Source organism: Cebus imitator, unplaced genomic scaffold (assembly GCF_001604975.1).
Source record: "Cebus imitator isolate Cc_AM_T3 unplaced genomic scaffold, Cebus_imitator-1.0 Scaffold103, whole genome shotgun sequence".
Taxonomy (NCBI): Eukaryota; Metazoa; Chordata; class Mammalia; order Primates; family Cebidae; genus Cebus; species Cebus imitator.
In genome coordinates this window covers 3,977,804-3,991,087 of record NW_016107418.1, presented here as the reverse complement: position 1 = coordinate 3,991,087, position 13,284 = coordinate 3,977,804, and the positions used below count along the sequence as shown (strand labels likewise).

Sequence of the window (13,284 nt, the reverse complement as noted above, 5' to 3'; positions counted from 1 at the left end):
AAAATGTCTTTCAATGTGTAAAGGGTCAAACCAACTGGCACATCCAAACCATGGAATACTACCAAGTATTGAAAGAAAATCAAACTGTTGGTAAACACAACTTAGGTGGATCTTAAGGGTATCATATGAGTTTAAAAAAAAAAAAAAAAGCTAATCTACTCTATGGTTCCACTTATTTACACTTATTTAACATTCTCACTATGATACATTACAGAGAGGAAAGACAACAGATGAGTGGTTGCCAGGTACGGTGGAAGAAAGGGGCAGTGTAACTGAAAAGGGAGCTGTTGGGTGATCGAATGTTCTGTGTCATGAAGTAGTGGCGTGTACTCATGCAGGAACCTCCACATGTGACACAATGGCATAGAAGTATCCACATATTTATGAATCATCTATTCAATAAGAGACATATCTAGAATATATAAAGAACTCTAGCAATCTAATTTTAGACCACTTCCATCATCCCCACAATAAACTTTGCCCAGGTTGGAGTGCAGTGGCATGATCTCGACTCACTGCAACTTCCACCTCCCGAATTCAAGCAATTCTCCTGTCTCAGCCTTCTGAGTAGCTGGGATTACAGGTGCATACCACCACGCCCAGCTAATTTTTTTTTTTTTGTATTTTTAGTAGAGATGGGGTTTCACCATGTTGGCCAGGCTGGTCTTGAACTCCTGACTTCGTGATCTGCCCACCTTGGCCTCCCAAAGTGCTGAGATTACAGGAGTGAGCCACTGTGCCCGGCCAAGTTTTGAAATATTAGTTGCTGGTATGCAGAAATACATCTGATTTTTGGTATACTGATTTTATATCCTGTGACTTGAGTGAACTTATTAATTCTTGTAGTTTTATAGTGAACTGTTCATAATTTTCTACATATAAAGTCATGTCATCTGGAAATGCAGAGTTTTGTAACTGCCTCCACCCAATGGGTTATGTCCGTCCGCTGCACAATAAAGACCACAGCAGTGCAGTAAAGAGTTTAACATGAGGCCAGTCATATCTTGTGGAAGAAAGAGTTATTACTCAAATCAATCTCCCCCAGAATTTGGGAATTGGGGATTTTAAGGGTAATTTGGTGGGTGGGTAGGAGGTCAGAAAGTAGGGAGCGCTGATTGGGTCAAAGATGAAATCTTAGGGAGTCAAAGCTGTTCTCTTGTGCTGAGTCAGTTCCTAGGTGGGGACCACAAGACCAGGCAAGCTAATTTATCAATCCGGGTGGTGCACTGGAATGCAGGGTCTGCAAAATATCTCAAGCATTGATCTCAGGTTTTAAAACAGTGACTCCTAAATTATAATTTCTAAACTTGTGGCTAATTTCTTAGTCCTGCAAAGGCAGTCTAGTCTCCAGCCAACAAGGGGGTTTGTTTTGGGAAAGGGCTGTTACTGTCTTTGTTTCAAAGTTAAACTATGAACTAAGTTCCTCCCAAAGTTAGTTCAGCGTACATCCAGGAATGAACAAGGATAACTGCCGGTTAGAAGCAAAATGAAGTCGGTTAGGTCAGGTATCTTTCACTGTAATAATTATGTTACAGGTTTTGCAAAGGCAGTTTCAGTTGTACTTCCTAATTTCCTAGGTGCCTTTTTGCTTTCTTGTCTAAACACCCTGGATAGAACCTCCAGGATAATGTTGAATAGATGTGGTAAGAGTAAACATCTTATTTCTGATTTTAAGATACAATCATTTAGTCTTTCACTATTATGATGTTAGCTATAGAATTTTCACAGATGCTCTTGCCATGTTGAAGACAGTCTTTTCTTTCTTTGTTGAGGTTTTTAACAAATCAATAGGTATTGAATTTTTTCAAATGCTTTTTTGCATCTATTCTAGTGAGCATGTGTTTTGCATCTTTTATTAATAAAATGTGTTACAGTAACTGATTTTCAGATATTAAACCAGCCTTGCATTCTTAGGATAAGTCTTATTTAGTCAAACTGTATAATCCTTTTTATATGTTGCTGGATTTGGTTTCCTAATATTTTGTTAAGAGTTTCTTGGCATCTTACTGTCTGGAGAATATTGGTCTGCAGTTATTTTATGTGTCTAGTTTCAGCATCAGGTAATACTGCCTCATAGAATCAAGTGGGAAGCTTTCCTTCCTCTACATTCTGGTAGATGTTGTGAAAGATTTGTAAGCAATTTTTGTTCAATTTGGGTAGAACATGCCAGTGAAATTTTCTGAGCCTTGACTTTTCTTTTGGGGAAGATGTTAAATTGATAATTCAATCTATTGTTTTAGATTTACTTAGATTTCTATTTCTTCTTTTTGGGACAGGGTCTCACTCTATTGCCCACACTGGAGTGCAGTGGCGTGATCTCAGCTCACTGGAGCCTTGACCTCCTGGGCTCGAGCAATCCTTCCACTTCAGCCTTCCATGTAGCTGGGACAACAGGCATATGCCACCACACCTGGCTAATTTTTGCACTTTTTTCTGTAGAGACAGGGTTTCACCATGTTGCCCAGACTGATCTCAAACTCCTGAGCTCAAGTGATCCGCTTGCCTCAGCCTCCCAAAGTGCTGAGATTACAGATGTGAGCCACTGTGCTTGGCCTCTTTCTTCTTGTGTCAGTTTCATTGTGTGCCTTGGAATTTGCTCATTTCACATAAGTTGACTAATTTGTTGGCATGCAGTTATTCACAGTATTTTTTAAACAATCTTTGTAACTTCTGTAAGATTGGTAGTGATGTCCATATTTTCATTCTTGATTTTAATAATTTGAGACTTCACTGTTTTTTCTTGGTCAGTTAACTAAGGTTTGTCAATTTCTTGATCTTTTCAAAAAACTAACTTTCAGTTTTACTGATTTCTTCTATTTCCTTTCTATTTATTATTTCCTTCTTTCTGATTGTTTTGGGTTTGTTCTTTTTCTACTTTCCAAAAGTATAAAGTCAAGTTATTGATTTGAGATCTTTTCTAATACTGGAGCTTACAGCTAGCTATTCCCTGTACATTGCTTTCACTGTATCCCAGAAATTTTGATACTTTTAAAAAATTTTTCTTCCTTTCTTGAGATGAGTCTCACTCTGTTGCCCAGGCTGGAGTGCAGTGGCATGACCATGACTCACTGCAATCTTGCCCTTTCAGTCAAGTGAATCACCCATCCCAGCCTCCCAAGTAGCTAGGAAAATGAGCATGCGCCACCATGCTTGACTAATTTTTTTTTTTTTTTTTTTGAGACAGGGGTCTCACTATGTTGCTAGGATAGCCTTGAACTCTTGGGCTCAAGTGGTCCTCCTGCCTCAGCTGGGATTACAGGCGTGAGCCACCACACCAGGCTCTTGTATTTAATTTTCATTCATCTCAAATAATTTTATAATTTCTATTATTTTTTAATCCATTGGTAACACAGTGCATCATTTAATTCTTACATATTTGTGTTTTCCAAAATATTTATGTTTGTATTGTGGCCTGAGAAAATACTCTGTATGATTTTAATTCTTTTAAAATTTTTGAGACTTGTTTTATGGCCAAGTATATGGTCTATCCTGAAGAATGTTCCATATGCACTTAACAAGATGTCTAGTCTGCTATTGTTGTTAGAATGTTCTATTGGCATTCAATAATATTGTTCAAGTGTTCTGCATTCTTGCTAATTTTATGTCCAGGTTTTATCTATTATGAAGAGTGGAGTGGCCGGCGCAGTGGCTCACGCCTGCAATCCTAGCACTTTGGGAGGCTGAGGGGGGTGGACCACTTGAGTTAGAGACCAGCCTGGCCAACATGGTGAAACTCCATCTATTCAAAATACAAAAATTATTTGGGCTTGGCAGCATGCGCCTATAATCCTAGCTACTCTGGAGGCTGAGGCAGTAGAATCACTTGAACCTGGGAGGCGGAAGTCGCAGTGAGCTGAGATCATGCTACTGCACTCAAGCCTGGGTGACAGAGTGAGACTCTGACTTGAAAAAGAGAGAGAGAGAGAGAGAGAGAGAGAGAGAGAGGAATACTGAAGTCTTCATTTGTTTTGTTGAATTTTCTATTTCTCCCTTCAATTACCTTCTCATTATTCTTAACAGCAAATCGAGTGATCTTTTACAAAAATAGGGATTACGTCACTCCTCTTCAAAACCCTCTACTGCCTTCATATCTCACTCAGAGTAAAAATCAAAGTAGCTGCAATACCTAAACGTCTCACAAAACGTGCTTCATTACCTCTCCTTGCATTCTGCACTACCCTCCTTCTCCTGTTACCCAGCCACTGACCTCCCACCCCCTTGCTTAAATGTATCAGACACTTTGTCCACAGGATCTTTGTGTTTGTTCTCTGTAATACTCATCTCTCAGATACCTGCATGGCTCCCTTCCTCACTTTCTTCAGATATTTATTCAAATGTCCTTCTTGGTGAGGTCTTTTCTGCTCACTCTATGTTAAATGGTAATGTCGGCTCATTTCCCCTTTCTTCATTTTTTTCTCAGTGACACTTTTCTCCATCTGTCATAATGTATGTATTGTAATCATGTAACTAATGTAATATTTATTGTCTCTTCTCACTAGAATGTAAATTTCAAATGCATAGGGACGTCTGTTTTATTCTCATGTATCTTCAGCACAGTGCCTATCACACAGGTGACCAATAAATGTATGCTTCATGAACAAATGAATGCCCTGAGAACTGCTTAAGGAAACCAGTCAGCTGGGAAGCAGAATAAGTCAGATTCATTGGTTAATCTCAAATGAACCCTAAACACTAATTCTTTCTGTAAGTCTCTGCAACTGTGAACAATCATTTTCTTAAAATTCCGTCATTCTATTAAAATTACATGTATTAACACTGATATTGTTCAGCCAGCTCATTGCTCCCTTCCACTGTCATCTTTTCCCTGTCTCTTTCCAAATATTTCGTGAGCATTTGCTATCTGCTAAGCACTGGATATAAAGTGGTGAACCTACAGTGACAAAGCCCACACCCTTATGAAATCTGCAATATAATTATCTGAAATTCAGCATACCAAAGTTACTCAGACCACTGTCCCTATAGGTTCTTTATCCAGTTTACTTTCCAGTTTCAAGAATCTTCTCCTAGATAGACCAAAATTAAATAGAAGTCTAGTGAACAATTTACATTAAATCTTGCCAAATTCATGCATATAAGTCAGCTTTCAAATACAGTCAGCCCTTCACATCATGGGTTGCACATCTGTGGATTCAAACAATATTTTATGGAAAATATTTGAAAAAAATTAAAAATTGCAATATAATAAACATAATACAGTATAATAATTATTTACATAACATTGTACTAGGTATTAATGTAGAGATGATTTAAACTGTTAGAAGGATGTGTGTAGGTTATATGCAAATACTATGCCATTTTATATCAGGGACTTGAGCATTCATAAATTTTGGTATCTGATTAGTTCTGGAAGCAATTCCCCCAGATACTGAGAGAGGATTGTACTAGAGAAGGGAAAAGTTAAGCATCACAGGTATTTCTATTTTTATTTTTTGCGAGGGAGTCTCACTCTGTCGCCAGCCTAGAGTGCAGTCGCATGATCTCAGCTCACTGTAACCTCTGCCTCCCAGGTTCAAGGGATTCTCCTGACTCAGCCTCCCGAGTAGCTGGAATTACAATTGCGTACCACTATACCCAGCTAATTTTTGTATTTTTAGTAGAGACAGGGTTTCACCATGCTGGCCAGGATGGTCTCAATCTCCTGACCTCATGATCCACCCACCTCGGCCTCCCAAAGTGCTGGGATTACAGGCATGAGCCACCACGCCTGGCCACATCATGGGTATTTTTTAAATGAGGAAAATAATTAGTAGTAAAATTGCATTTATAGATTTTGAAATCTAAGTACAAATTAGTAGCATTAAACTAATGTCTGACAAATGTTCTTCAGATCACATTTTATGCTCCAGCTACAAATTCCAGTGCAAAAGCTTTTAAAGGCATTTCATAACTGTTGTGCAGAAATATTTTTATGGCATTGTGGTTCATTACAGTGGTTAAAGCTATCGTCAGTTTTCAAAAAATAAGGTCTATTTCAAAAATTCCTGGCATACATGAAACTTTAGCCAGAGTAATTTTTCTAATGGCTAAAAAGGTTTTCGTCAGCAAGTACTGTAGTCAAAATATTTCAACCACAGATTCTTCTTATTACATCAGAGGACAGCAAAGTATCTGAATGATGGCTCGAAGGTACAGAAAGGACACTACAGCAGTCAGCAGAAATATTTTAATCTACTTATCAGACATGTCTAGTTGCTCACCTATTTCATTTGACAACCAGAAAGACTGTTTTGATAAAAATTTTGTGGGCTTCTTTTTAAACAAGCCTAGCCAACTGCTAGTTCACTGACCTTCCCATAAAATTTTACCTGGTTGATTTGTAAGCAGTTTCACTAGAAATCTAAGGACATGACAGAATATCAGTGAAGCAAAATCAGCATAATTACAGGACAAATTAAAGTAAAAATCCTAGACTTCAGTTAGAGGCAATTCAGCAAAGCTGTACTATGACCTGCCCAGAAACAAAGCAAAACAAATAATCCCACGAGTCTGTGTTCCTGGAAAACTTAGCAGAATCAAGATCACCATGGGAACATGTATATTTTGGTCTGGGACTCACCCAAATAATATAATAATCAAAGTTTGCTAAAAAAGGAGATTAGGAACTTCCAGTGAGAACCCTGGTTTTCCTGTGAGACAGTCAAAGCAGAACCAGCAGAAGAAACAGTGGAATGGGGCAGTGCTCGTAAGCTTTTTGGTCTCGGGAAATTTTTACCTGTCAAAAAATTACTGAGGATCAATAACAACTTTTGCTTGTGTGATTTTATCTAACAATATTTACCATATCAGAAGTTAAAATGAAGAATTTTTATACTCATTAAGTTTCAGAAAAATAATTTAAATTCTACATATTAACATAAACATTTTATAACAACATTTTCCAGAGAAAAATGTGAGAAGTGTGGCATTGTTTTTAGTGTTTGCAATGTCTTTATTTAATGTCTAGCTTAATCAAGGATAGCTAGATATTCACAACTGCTTTTGTGCTGGATCTACTGCCATATGCTGTTTGGCTGAAGTACAGGAATATGAAGAAAATGCAGCCTCACACAGATGTTATAAAAGGGAGAGGTATTTTAGTAACCTTTCCAGGTAACTGCAGCTATCCTTATTTGATCCTATTCCAGTACGCGTGTTAGATTTTTTAAAAGATTAGTTGCAGTGTGAAATCTGAAACACTAGCAATGAAGTTTTCCTACTCCTCTACATTAAAACTTATTTTTCTATCTTACACTTCAAATGGATGTTTTCTCATTTATTAGTTTGTAACATTATGTACCGGTCATTTGGAAAATATGGTTTACTCAGTTATGCAGATTATCCAAATATTAACACTTTTTTTATACAATGTAAAACAAAACACATTTGTTGATATCATCACTGATCTCATCAGAAAAATAAGTTTTGGGGAGCTGTAAAGCTCACAGTTATGGATACAAGTTTTCCAAAATACAAATTTTCACTTAAAAGCTCAAATTTTCATTGGTAACAAACATTATCAGTTGTTTTCACTGACGTGGCCATCTGGATTAGCTCATTTTTCAAAAATGTCTGCCAAATATCCAAGTCTGAAGCACCACTGTTTGTCAATCTTTCAAATAAAAACTGTTCAATGGAATAAAGTAGTGGTGAAGTTCAGCTGTCAAGTGAAACAATAGCAAAGTACTTTTCCTCCAGCCAACCATCATACTGATTAGAAGGCAAGTTTCATTGCTGTACCTCTCCTACCTCGGCCTCTTAATGAATTCTATGTGACAAAGCGGGAAGTATGAAACACTTAAGATCATTAAGATGTGGACACTGGGCTCTATGACCCTTGCCTGTAGCCCCAGCTACTAGACAGGCTGAGATGGGAGGATCACACAAGCCCAAGAGTTTGAGGTCAGCCTGATCAGCTAGTGAGACCCTGGCTCTAAAAAAGGGAAAAAAATAGACTCAAGCGTAAAAAATTAAAAGTAAATCATGTCTTAGCATTATTATGAAAACAGTTTGGACTCACAGATCTCTTGCAAGTCTGAGACACTCAGGACTGCACAGACCAAACTTCTGAGTATGGGTGGGCTAGGAGGACAGAAATGGTCAAGGACAGCAGGAAGGTGATACACTTTGTACTTACCAGCTGCCAGGTACTGGACAAAACAGAAAAGATGTCCTACGTTCCTTGTCTCATGTGGTAGTAGAAACCCAAATCCCTCTTAAACAAGTATCTGTACCTCCATTTTAAGGGCAAAGAAACAGGCTTATAGAAAGCTACCAAACAGAGCTGGAAGCTAGTCTGTCAGCTCCAATACTCTTGCTTTTTTCCAACAATGGAAAAAGATATCTTCTCTTTTTTTGACACAGTGTTTCACTCTTGTTGCCCAGGCTTGAGTGCAATGGTGCAACCTCGGCCTCCCTAGTTCAATCAAGCAATTCTCCTGCCTCAGCCTCCCGAGTAGCTAGGATTACAGGTGCCCACCACCACATCCAGCTAATTCTTATTTTTCTTTTAGTACAAACAGGGTTTTGCCACATTGGTCAGACAGGTCTCAAACTTCTGACCTCAGGTGATCCCCTCCTCGGCCTCCCAAAGTGCTGAGATTACAGGCGTAAGCCATCACGCCCAAGGTATCTTTTAACTAGCTTTGCTACAGGGACCCTTCTCTTCTAGGGTGCCCTCTTACAAGCCATATTCCGCATGCAATCTCCTGGACTGTTTCCATTTCTGTGCAGGTCCTTCCCTCTTTGAGTAGAATTATTTCTACTACTAGTTATCTAAATCAGAGGTGACCAAAATATGGCATATACAGGTGCTTTTCTTCCCAGTGAAATATCTTCACCAAGTATTCATAATCTTTAATTTTCAGTAAGCCTGTAATTAGCCTTAGAACCTTCTCAACTCAGGTCCAGGTAGCCATAATCAATCAATCATTCAGGGCTAACAACAGAAGTAAAATGTGTTTGTCTGCTTCACCTAAAGTCATTAGGAAGCAATCCTATGGGATCAGCGGGTGAACCTCTTCCTTCCTTCTTTACAAATACAAAAAATAACTTTGCCAGGAAAGTATGTACACAGCTCCAGGTGTGTTACCTAGAAAAACTAATGTAATTATTAGAAGTGAACATTGTTGACTTCAACTGACCAGTTGGTCTCTTAGAATTCATTACAAGTCCTGACAGTCTACTAAGTGCTTCCCATCTACTTCAAAAGTCTAATATTGACAACGAAGCTGTTTTCACATTCCAAATTGTGTTTTATTCTTGAAATATAGCTTGAGCCTCTCTAAACCACTGCAATGACCTCCCCAATTGCTTCATCACTTCAACACATTTCCTGTCTGAATACTTCTGGTATTTGATTTGGTTCTGCCTCATGCTGTACTGGCCTTAGAGTCTAGAGCAGCTGAAGACATTTTTGAAGCTAGAACAAAAATCAGGATTGAGACAGAAAAATCTGGCTGCAGATAATGAGGACGTGTGCTTGGGGGTTAAGATTCAATGGGAATGTCCAATCACATGGTTACCAGCCTGTTTATCCTGTAGGCTTTTCAAGTAAAGAATCAGATTTTGGAAGGAAGAAAAAAATCTTTGCCTTGCTCAATTAAAAAATAGATTTTTAGAGCTTCAGGATATGTGGCAAAAAAACAAAAACAAAATAAAAAATAGATCTTTGTCTTGTTCATTCTGCTGGTTTTCAGGATCTCAAACAAAAAGTTCGATGGGGCCAGGTGCAGTGGGTCATATCTGTCATCCCAGTACTTTGGGAGGCTGAGGCGGGCGGATCACCTGAGGTCAGGAATTTGAGACCAGCCTGGCCAACATGGCAAAACCCTGTCTCTACTAAAAATACAAAAACTGGGTGTGGTAATCAGTGCCTGTAATCCCAGCTACTGGAGGGGCTGAGGCAGGAGAATTGCTTGAACCTGGGAGGTGGAGGTTGCAGTAAGCCAAAATCACGCCACTGCATTCTAGCCTGGGTGACAGAGCAAGACTCTCTCAAAAAGAAAGAAAAAAAATTGATGGAAAAAAGAGTTTATCACAATTATTCTTCATAATGTTTTTCAATTATTCATAGTATTTCTAACCCTCATTACTTTAGCTGTCATTACAGAGTGACATTTTTCTGGAGACAAGAATTCTCATTATATACCTTCTACATCAGAAACTCCTAATCAGTTCCTATTTGAAATTGCTCTCCTGTCAATCTACCAGGACAAAGAACAAATAGTGAGTGGTGGGATACTCAAAAGAGGCAACCAACTGGAGCCTCTCACATAAAGGACAGAACCTTTTTTTTTCTCCCAGCTTGGAAAATTTGTCCTCCTGGAATTAATCAGCCAGTCTTCTGAACGCCAAATTAAAACAAAACATCAGCTTTGTTAAAAATCCCTTCACAGAGGAAAACATGAAAATAGAAATATATAGATGTAAATTTAGCTTAAAGTTGTGTTTTGTGTAGCATTTCACTCAAGCCTAGTGCAAAATTATAAATTTCCTTCATTTTAAAAAGCCACATCCCTGTTCATTTGTTGGCCTTCTTTTCTTTTTTTTTTTTTTGTTTTTTGTTTTTTTGAGATGGAGTCTCCCAGGCTGGAGTGTAGTGGGACGATCTTGACTTACTACAACCTCTGCCCCCTGGGTTCAAACAATTCTCCTGCCTCAGGCTCCCAAGTAGCTGGGATTACAGGTGGGTGCCACCATGCCCAGCTAATTGTTTATAATTGTTTATATTTTTAGGAGAGATAGTTTTACCATGTCAGCCACACAGTCTCCATCTCCTGACCTCGTGATCTACCTGCCTTCGCCTCCCAAAGTGCTGGGATTTCAGGCGTGAGCCCCGTGCTCAATGTTGGCCTTATTTTCTAAGACTATTGGACAACTTTTACTACTCCAAGATCCTAAAGCTGTTATCCATCCTTATGCCTTTACATAAGCTGTTCCTCTGCTTTAAATGCCATTACTATCATTTTCTGATTAAAGTGCTACTCTCATCAAGTCAAACCTCTGTGAAGCTCCCTTTTTTGTTCAAGTGTTCTTCTCTCTTTCCATCTCCTTCCTCTAACCTAGGTGTGGTGGCTTACTCCACAGAACTCCCATGTCACTCATTTTCAGTGTCCTCTATTAAACCACTTAGAATATTGTAATGAACTCGCTTTTTTCTTCTACCAGACTCTTTGTGGGTTCCTTGAGGGCAAGGATCATGTTTTATTCATGTTCATAGTCTCATCACTCAGTGCAGTACCTGATTTAATCTAGATGCTCATAAATATTGAAGATATTTTTATATTTCCTATTTTCTACATGCAATTTACTTCGTATTTCTTTTAAAGTTTCAATCCTTTTCTTATTCTCTTTAAAGCTCTGAAACCAGAGACAAATTGACTGTTAGTGACTCAGGAAACCACTGTTTTTCAGATCTGTACAATGGAGCTAATGACACAAATATGTATTTTTTTAAAATGCACCTTAGGTTCTGGAGTACATGTACAGAACATGCAGGATTGTTGCATAGGTACCCACACAGCAATGTGGTTTGCTGCCTCCATCCCCGTCACCTATATCTGGCATTTCTCCCCATGTTATCCCTCCTCAACCTTCCTATCTCCCGCTGTCCCTCCCCTAATTCCCCCCCAACAGACCCCAGTGTGTGATGCTCCCTTCCCTGTGTCCATGTGTTCTCATTATTCAACACCCGCCTATGCGTGAGAACGTGTAGTGTTTGATTTTCTGTTCTTGTGTCAGTTTGCTGAGAATCATGGTTTCCAGATTCTTCCATGTCCCTACAAAGGACACAAACTCAACATTTTTTATGGCTGCATAGTATTCCATGGTGTATATGTGCCACATTTTCCTTGTCCAGTCTATCATCGATGGGCATCTGGGTTGGTTCCAGGTCTTTGTTATTGTAAACAGTGCCACGATGAACATACATGTGCATGCGACACAAATATATTTTAAAAGTCTATAGTAAAAATAAATGGCTTCTCCTCTTGAGAGAAAAATGCTAAATAAAAAAAATTGGGGTACACTTTAGAAAGCCATTTGGCAATATTTTATGAAGTTAGACATACATTCTACTGATATGGTTTGGCCCTGTGTCCGCACCCAAATCTCATCTTGAATTGTACTCCCATAATTCCTACATGTTGTGGGAGGGACCCAGTGGGAGATAATTTGAATCATGGGGCAGTTTCCTCCATACTGTTCTCATGTAGTGAATAAGTCTCATGAGATTTCATGGTTTTATCAGGGGTTTCTGCTTTTTTATCTTTCTCATTCTCTCTCTTGCCAGCTGCGATGTAAGACGTGCCTTTCACCTTCCACCATGATTGTGGAACATACGCAGCTACGTGGAACTGTGAGTCAAATTAAACCTCTTTCTTTTGTAAATTACCCAGTCCCAGGTATGTCTTTATTAGCAGTGTGAAAACGGACTAATACACCTCCCTTATGATCAAGTGATGTAACTCCTAAGCTGGGCTGAGTGGACTAATACATCCACTTTATGATCAAGGGATGTAACTCCTAAGCTGGGCCCAGTGGTGCACATCCACTGTCGCAGCTACTCTGGAGGCTGAGGTAGGGGAATTGTTTGCCAGGAGTTTCAGGCTGTAGTAAGAACTATGATCACACCATAGAACTCCAGCATGGGCAACATAGTGAGACCCACAAATTGCCATAAAAAGAGAACAGAAAAACAAATTTTGATATATTCATACAGTGGAATACTACTTTAGCAATAAAAAGAACTGAACCACTAGTACATGCAATATGATTGATTCTTAACAACATTCAGCTATAACAAAAAAAGCCACAGGAAAAAAGAGTAAAAGCTGTATGGTACCATTCATATGAAATCAAAGATTAGACAAAACTAACTTATGGTTATAGAAATCAAAATATTGGCCAGGCTCATGCCTGTAACCCCTGCACTTTGGGAGGTCAAGGTGGGAGATCATTAGAGGCCAGGAGTTCAAGATCTGCCTACATAACATAACAAGATCCCACCTCAATCAACCAAAGTATCAATCAGAAATCAAAATATTGTATGTTTTTAGATGGGAGGGGGGTTGACTGGAAGGGATGTCTACTCTGTGGTTATACTGGAGCAGGGAGAGGGCAATTCTGGTTCCTTTGGTTTTGATGTGGGTAGGGAGTACCTTACTAAGAATACGCACGTGAGATATTGAAGCTAAGGCCCCCAAAGTAAATAAAGGTCTGGTAGGAAGAAGGAATGAGTCTGAATAGCTAAAAAACAATGTCCCAATGTCCACTTTGTAACCCAAC

The 13,284-nt window shown here is 38.9% G+C and overlaps 1 long non-coding RNA gene across 2 annotated transcripts in view; it reads right to left on the bottom strand.

Annotated features, from left to right (window-relative positions):
• LOC119472520 overlaps nt 1-8,232 on the bottom strand; it is a 36,990-nt gene extending 28,758 nt beyond the window's left edge. For both annotated transcript variants that reach the window (XR_005201667.1, XR_005201666.1), the window contains exon 1: nt 8,135-8,232. This is a non-coding gene — a long non-coding RNA (uncharacterized LOC119472520). The remainder of the gene's footprint in view (nt 1-8,134) is intronic.
• Nucleotides 8,233-13,284: the final 5,052 nt, after the last annotated feature.